The sequence below is a fragment of the Hordeum vulgare genome, chromosome 3H, assembly GCF_904849725.1.
Source record: "Hordeum vulgare subsp. vulgare chromosome 3H, MorexV3_pseudomolecules_assembly, whole genome shotgun sequence".
In the NCBI taxonomy this organism is placed as follows: Eukaryota; Viridiplantae; Streptophyta; class Magnoliopsida; order Poales; family Poaceae; genus Hordeum; species Hordeum vulgare.
Window position 1 is genome coordinate 59,953,495 of NC_058520.1, and position 7,392 is coordinate 59,960,886.

The window sequence follows — 7,392 nt, forward strand, 5'->3', positions numbered from 1 at the left end:
CCTCCTGCGAAGACTCAGATATTTGCTAAACGTGCAACTCTGCCAAGCCCCAGCAAAATCATCACCGTCCCGTCTGCATCAGAGGGCAGTGATGAATATGACGATCAAACCCTGCAAGCCATCATTAGAAACAAGTAGGAAAGAGTAGCTCAAGCATCAGGCAGTGTCATTCCTCTGGCCATGGACCCCATGGTCCTCCTTGCCTACATCAACATCTGGTATGAGGACCCAAACACTCCTCTTGATGATTTGAAACTTCCCCCTGGCATTAGCCACATGGTGGCCACTTTCATCAATGAAGCCAAGTGGAAAGAAAAGCAGGCCAAGCAGGCCAAAGTTGCCAAGCTTAAAAAGGAAAAATTCCTCAAGCAGAATCTCCTCAACTTGACTCCTGATGCACTGGTATCAACACAGGCAGAGCTGAAGAAATTGACTGACAAGTACTCCAAGCTGTCAGATCGTAAGAGTCTCAAGAGCAATTTCATCAAGCTGGCCACTAGAGCTGTTGATGACTACAATAAGAAGGATGCACCCCCAGCACCAACTTCTCAGCCCTTGATTGAGGAGCCAGCAGACGAATCTCCTCATGATGAGGAAACTCCTCAAGCTGAGGAAGTACACCAAGAAAGTTGTGCCGATGAACCGGCTATTGAAGAAATCATCATGGAAACTCCAGCTGATGAATTTGCTGCAGCTGATGAGACTGCCCCTAACCCAGCTGCTTCATCAAAGCAAGCTGATGACTCTCTTCCAGCTGGTTCCTCAGTACCAGCTGAAGAATCTGTCGAGAGAACCCCTTCACCAAAAGCTTCAACGGTGAAGAAGATGACTCCGTCTGCATCAGACATGAAGAAAATCAGGGCTGCTGAGAAGGAAGCCAAAATGAGAAAGGCCTCCTCAGCACAAGAAGCAACAGAGGCCAAGCGCCTCAAAGCACTTGAAGAAGCTGCTCCTCTGGACCCAATGCCCCTGAATGTCGCTCCTTCTTATGAAATGGTCATCATTGATGATCCAGCGAAAAAGGGAGATGAGGAAATGAAGGATGCCGCCTCTGAGGAACACACTGACGAAGAAATTCGTATTGACGACATTCCTCAGCCCGTCATTCCTCAGAAAGATACTGCTCAAGGATCAGCTGCACCAGCTGATGAAACTGCCTCTGCCACCAAGCCAGCTGAGGAAGAACAACATGAAAATCCTCAAGCTGATGAAATTCAACGCTCTGCGCAAAATCTTCAAGATGAGGAACAGGATGACCCTACTCCTCCAACTGAGCAAGAAGAAGCTATTCCTCAGCCTGATGCACAGCCAAAGCAAGCCCCTCAGCCTGACGCCCAGCCAGCACCATCTCCTCAGCCTGAAGTTCCATCTGCTGACATTCCTCACCCTGAGGAAAATGCTGAGGAAAATGCACCTGACCAAGATAATGCATTCGTCGTACTCAACCCAGAGATTGCCATTGTTGTCTCCCCTCCTGTTCCTCAGCAAAATCTTCAGCCAGTTCAACGTTAGCCATTCTCCAAGCGTCCTAAGTTTCAAAAGGAAAATTTCTTTGAAGAACGCATGTACTTCATTGGAGAGAACCCCTATGACAAGCCTCAAATGAGGCATTTGAAGTTCTAGACTAGGACACAGATGAATTACTATGCCTCTGTGAACGAAACAAGATATTCCAGCACAGGCATATTCCTCACGTTGAACTTGAAGCTATACCATGCCTCGAGCCAGTCCTCAATGTACTCCATGATGCTGGTTTACTACCAATGTGCTCCAACATCTCTGACTGGAACAGCGAGCTAATTCTTCAGTTCTATGCCACTCTTCACATATCTGGCAACCCTGAAGACATTAACACTTGGGTGTTTGATTGGATGACACAAAACACTCACTACAAGGCTCCTGCTACTGAACTCCTCCGTGAACTGCATGTACCAATTCCCTCAGATGAGGCTGTGAAGCTTTATGGTGAGCGTGAGCTGCCAAATGGGATGATGGAAGTACTCATGAAGCCTTTGGCTGAAGGAAAATCTCCGAGAACGACCTTCCTCGTCCACGAGCTCAAGTACACACCCAGATCTGTTTACAGAATCCTCTGCAGTGTGCTCGCGCTGATCAAAGGTCATGATGATGAAGAAGATGTCATAGGCCTCATGAAGAATATCCTCTTCAACATCATTCATGGTATTCCTATCAACATCCATGATTTCTTCTTGAGGACTTTGGCCGACAATGCTATGTGTCCTTTTGACCACAAGATATATGCCCCATGGATCATGAGATTCATCAAGACAAGGACAGGCATCAACATTCTCGCTGAATGCCAAAACCATGTTGGTTATATGCCTCCTATCCGGGTAAACAAGAAGACTTTCGAGCCCAATTAAGGAAATGGAAAATCAGTGATTGAAGAAGGCAGTAGGCCCCTTGATGGCCAGTTCAGAGAGCCAGAAGCTTATTCTTCATGGGATGATACTGAGACTCGTCCGGCAAGCCCCGTTCCTCCTCGAGTGATGAATACAAGAGCGCTCCTCCTCAGTCTTCACCAGAAGGTGGATCGCAATCACAAGTGGGTCAAATGCCAGTTTGGCGCCATTGTGAAAACCCTCACTGAAACACAGAACTCTGTGAAGCTCAACCATCACTATCTGCATGAGGTTTTTGATCGCACCTAGGCTACACTTGCACATCTGAAGACTCAGACTGAGCTTGAAGAAATGGACTTTGAGCGAGACATTGACTGGTCGTGGCCTCCCAAGAATAAGTTCAGGCCCATTCCAGTTCCAGACCTTGAAGACAGCTCCTTTTCTTCATTTCGCACTGCTGAAACTGATGAAGAACAGCTCGACACTGCTACCGGTCCAAGGAAGAAGACTACTCCCGAGAAGCGTCACGGCTCTTCCTCAACCGCCAAGAAGTGAAGTCTTCACGGGCGTTAGTTCTCAGTTTGCCCCTTTTTGTCACTTGATGACAAAGGGGGAGAAACTTGAGAGTTAGTCTTCAAGCGGGATATTTTTGGGTCTTATGAACTATATTTAAGTTACAAACTCTTGGCTCTTCTGAAGTTTTTATGTAATGAGTTGTAACTCAAGCCCGATGGTACTCTGACGCTTTTAAACGTTTTTCTATGCATGCTTATTCCTCAAGTTTTAATGCACGCATGCTGGAATTCGTCAGATACCATGTGTCATCATGCATTTTCATTTCTTCATATGATATGTTACATGTATGCATGATTTACAAGACTCAGGGGGAGATCTCCATGATATAAATCATCAATGTGCATTTGCTGTGAAAAGCAAAATCCTCACGATATGCACATCTTCAGGGGGAGTCTCTCTGAATCTTGATTTCAAATTCCTCAAATGAGTATTTACACTTCATATTTTTTTATCCCTGTTGAAGACTTAACCTAATTGTCATCAACCACCAAAAAGGGGGAGATTGTAAGTGCATCTAGTGCCCCTTAGTGATTTTGGTGGTTTGAAGACTTATAGGTTAAGTATCTAATGTGTTTATGAGTGTACACAGGATCTATAAGTCATTGAGGAGTTTGAGATATTTGAAGAATATCGACCCCTAAAAATATATATCTTTGGTTGAAGAAATTGGTCTGAAGCTGAAGAAATGAATCGCGAGGAATCTGCGATGAAATTGATATTCCTCAGGAAGATACTGAAATTGAGGAATTCGGTGTGTCCTGAAGAAAATCACTTTGAAGAATTTGAAGCATGAAGACTTACTCTTTCTGTTTTATTTTCTTCGCATTTGAGTAATAGGAATACCGTACTGTTAAAGGGGTCGAAGTTACACTTTGGAATGAATTTCCTCATGATGCTCAACCCAAGCCTAATCCTATCAAAAGCCTCAAGTGAGGAATACGAGTGACATGAGGACTCTCATTGTTGAGGGTTCCGACCGTTTCGATAGCCACGCCAAGTCATTGGTCTTATCCACTCCAACGGTCATATTATTTAAGGGCATTAGTGTCAAATCATGTCGGGATGCTCCCAGGCTATAAATAGCCACCCCCCAAAACCATTAGCTGGTTGGCTGCTCCGTTAGAATCTGACACTTGTCATAAGAGCAACCCAATTCCTCAGAGTCTTCGAGAGTAATTCATGAGTGAGGAAATACCCCATACACCAAAACCACAAACCAAACCTAGTGATTGAGCATCACTGAAGAAGTTGTTCCTGTGTGGGACTGAAGCCTTTTACCCTTGAGGACTGTGCATCCTCCAGACGGTTAGGCGTCATGGTATAGAGCTTTCCAGCAGTCAATTGTGGATCGCCAGGTGACCAAGTTTGTGAGGGTTTGGAAGTCTGCCCTGAAGACTTACCATGAGTGTTGGGCGAGGACTGTGTGTTCTTAGCCCAAGGAGAACACGGTAGGGACTGTGTGTCCCGGGACTGTGTGTCCTTTGGTTTCAATACCAAGCCGCTCCAAACTAGATGTACGACTGTCACAGTAGTTGGAACTGGGTCATCAACGACTGCCTTCACTAAGAAACGGGTTCTAATTCCTCAAGTCCTTACTTTCCTCGTATTATGTGTTGATGACTTTCACTGCTACTGTTTGAAGAATTTGCTGAAGACTTTCTCTGAATTTCCTCAACCCCAAATTCTTCACGTTAGTTAATCCTCATCTGTATTCTGCGTGCCTGCTCACTGTGCAATCTGTTTTCACATTCCTCACTCTGAAAAACTGTTGTTGTGAAACTTTGCACTTCTGATCCTTTACTGTTTCCGCTGTGAGTTAGTCATCAGTGAGGAATTTCCTCAAAATAAATTTCCTCAGTGATGAAATTCTAAAAATCTCCTATTCACCCCCTCTAGTCGATATAACGAACTTTCAGGAGGACGTACCTGGCCGGCTCGATGATGTCGGTGGAGGCTTCCGGCTCACGCACGGGCATCCCAATCATGTCGATGAAGACGTTGATTTTTCCGAAGGGGACTCGGTAGCCAGATTCGACTGAATCGGCTTCCGACTCCCATAGTGAGTTGTCGATGTAATACTTCCCGCGGCGGCTCTTAGTCATAATGCCGACCGCGGAGCTTTCTAACCCCGGTAGGGCTCCCTTCCAGAACTCAACTCCACCGTGTTCTAGCCCCACGGTGGGCACCAATAGTAGTGGTTTTGTCACGGTAGATGTCCTCGTGAAAGGACTTAGAGATGGAGCCATCGCACCTTGGTGGCGACTCGAAGGGGGTGAGCAAAACCTAGACTCAGATTTACCCAGGTTCGGCCCCTCGTGAGGAGGTAAAAGCCTACGTCCTGCTTTGTGTGGATTAATGGTGGTTTCGATTACAAGGAGGGCGTAACTCGCCAGACCTAGCTCTCGATTCTCTCTAACTCGCCTCACCTCACCCTGGGACTCGCCTTTATATACAGGTCGAGGCCCTAGGGTTTACAAAGTCCTGACATGCTACTCTTTGTGGCTTTCCTTATCTCTAAGCCGTCGTGTCCTCCACGACCAGGAGCTTTCTTGGCAATCCATGATCCGCATGACCTCTTGAACCGCCATCCAGCTTCTGGGCCACGGGACATGCGGTAAATGGTAAGTCGCCCCTTTGGTGACCCGACCCACTAAGGGCGGGTTACCCGCAGGTAATATCCCCAAAAGTATCCAGCTTGGGGTTTGTTACTGATGAGTATATTGTATCCCGTTTTACCGAGAAGCTTGTGTAGGTAGAGTCGGTTTGTGGCATGAAAAGTTGTTTCCATGCATTTGCCCAAAAGTGTCTCGACGTCTTGTATTCGTCGAGCATCGTTCTAGCCATCTCTATGAGAGTCCGGTTCTTCCTATCAACAACTCCATTTTGTTGAGGTGTGTACGTAGCCGAGAACTTGTTTGAGATACCTTCTTCGTCAAGAGAAGTATCCACATCAGTGTTCTAGAACTCTGATCTGTTGTCGCTCCGAACTTTCTTGATCTTCACTTCAGACTGATTTTGGTCTTGCTGAGCGAAGTTCTTGAAGATATTTTGTACCTACGACTTGTCATCAAGAAAGAATACCCACGTAAATCTGAAAAAATGGTAAACAATAACTAGACAAAGAGAATTTCCACCAAGGCTCTTGTAAGCATTGGGACCAAAGAGATCCATGTGAAGTAGCTTAGTTGGCATTCTCGTATTCATGATGTTCTTCACGGGATGCCTTCCACCTATTTGTTCCCGTGCTTGAAAAGCACTACAAAGTATATCTTTGTCAAAGATAACATATTTAACACCAAGAATATGAACGCATTTGATTAGCTTGTCTATATTACGCATACCAACATGTCTTGGCCTTCTATGCCATATCCAACCTTTAGAAGATTTTGCAATAAGACATGTACGAGGTTTGGATTTTTTTAGTGAAATTGACAATGTGTAGATCACGTCTTCGAAATAAGTAAAGACCATGTTATGATTATCTTGAAAAAATAGTTGACAATCAACTTTCGCAAATAGCACATTAAAACTAAAGCCTGCTAGTCTAGATACAAAAAGAAGATTGTAGCCATGTAACATCCCAAAATTATAAATTTTGGAATGTTAATATAATTATTAGATTGATTGTTTCTTTGTTTGCTGAGTGACTGAAACTTGTGTGAAATTTGAAACTTTTCGAAACTTTTGAATGAGAGGGAATAAAATGACTTTCCCCTTCTCCGGTGAATTCAAATTCAATCTTTTAAAAGCAAAGAGAGAAGATGACATGACTTCTTCAACTATAAAGGATTTGAACGGAGATAATTGCATTTGAATTCTCTTGCATTTCTATTTGTTTTCACCACTCAAGAAATGCGGGGAAATACATTCTGTCAAACAGAAAAGAGCGGAGGTACATGACCCTCAAATACCCGAGCATTTTGAATGTTATTTGCACCCTAAAACTTAGAGGGTCATTTGAAAATTATTTGCAAAAGAAAATAAACCTTTTAGGCAATTTTGTGAAAATAATTTTTTCTGAAGTTTTTATTTTTGCCGTGGAAAAATGCCCATCATTTACATTTTATTTTTCTGATAATTTTAGTATATAAAAACTCTTTATTCTGAATTGATTTGATTTCCTTTTTATCGTTTTAGTTTCCTAGTTTTAAAAATAGGAAAGGAATCGTTTTTATTAGGAAAAACCTGCTGGCCCATTAAGCACTTTCCTATTCTAGCCCAACAGGAGATCATGTTCTTCCTCCTCTCTCTCTCACATGACACAACCTTCCATCCATGGAGAGAAGAATCCCCACCTCCGGGATTCGCGAAATCCTTTCCTTCCCAGCGCCTCCCGTCGCCTCTATAAGAACCCCCGAGGCCTCCTCGTTCCATTCCCGTTGAAAAATTCCCCTCTCCTCGCCTCTAACTCGCGCCCCACCTCGCCGGAGTCGTCACCGGAAACTCGCCAGTA